The following is an 852-nucleotide window of genomic DNA, read 5'->3' on the forward strand; positions in this document are numbered from 1 at the left end:
TCGGTCTTTTCCTGCCTCCTTACACAAATAAGCTTCCGTCCGCCCCGTCCTATTCCACCTACTTTCTTATGCGTCTTCCGTGCGCCCTGTTATTCCTAGAAACCGTACAGCTGGCAGATACGGCAACCTACAGACACCTGAAAAATGTCGTGCCTCCGGCAGCTTCGCTCACTCACGCTCAGAATTACTTTTGTATATCATTATTTTAAGTCATGCGATGCTAAATGTAATAACAGAAAACTAATACATCGATCTGATAAATGAAGAAAAGGAAAATGTATTTAACTGTATGCAGACGGGATACTAAGCAAAATCCTTCACTTAACGGATGGGGTTTGTCATGACACCAAATAATTAAGTGCATGAAAATTTCATATCATACATATGCTATATTTAAATCTACCGAGTGCCATTACGACTGAAAACAGAAAGGTTTCATGAACTGTTTTCCTCAGCCACGCCGAGGAGCTTCCAGCTTCACGTCTCTAGTTAATCCCTAACGAGTAATGGCGTAATCCTCAAAGGTAATAATAAAAAAATCCTGCCACGTTGCACAAAATGCTGCACCTGAACTTAGAAAGCCTTCCTGCCCTTAAAGCCATTGTTTTCGGTTTCTTCTTTAAGTTTCATATCTTGCTAGTTTGCTGTTAGAACTACTTTATTTCTGTTCTCTCCCATCTTTTCTCCTTTTTTGTGTATCAGGGATAAAAGGACGAGGAAAGAAGGAAGAAATGTAAGAAAAGAAAAATATTATAAAGAGTAAAGATTCAGCAAAAATGGTCATCATGCTATCAAGCATTTTTAACTAATCGATAAAAGTCTCTGATTACACCCGAACACTAATGAAATGCA

Source organism: Penaeus monodon, chromosome 27 (genome assembly GCF_015228065.2).
Source record: "Penaeus monodon isolate SGIC_2016 chromosome 27, NSTDA_Pmon_1, whole genome shotgun sequence".
Classification (NCBI taxonomy): Eukaryota; Metazoa; Arthropoda; class Malacostraca; order Decapoda; family Penaeidae; genus Penaeus; species Penaeus monodon.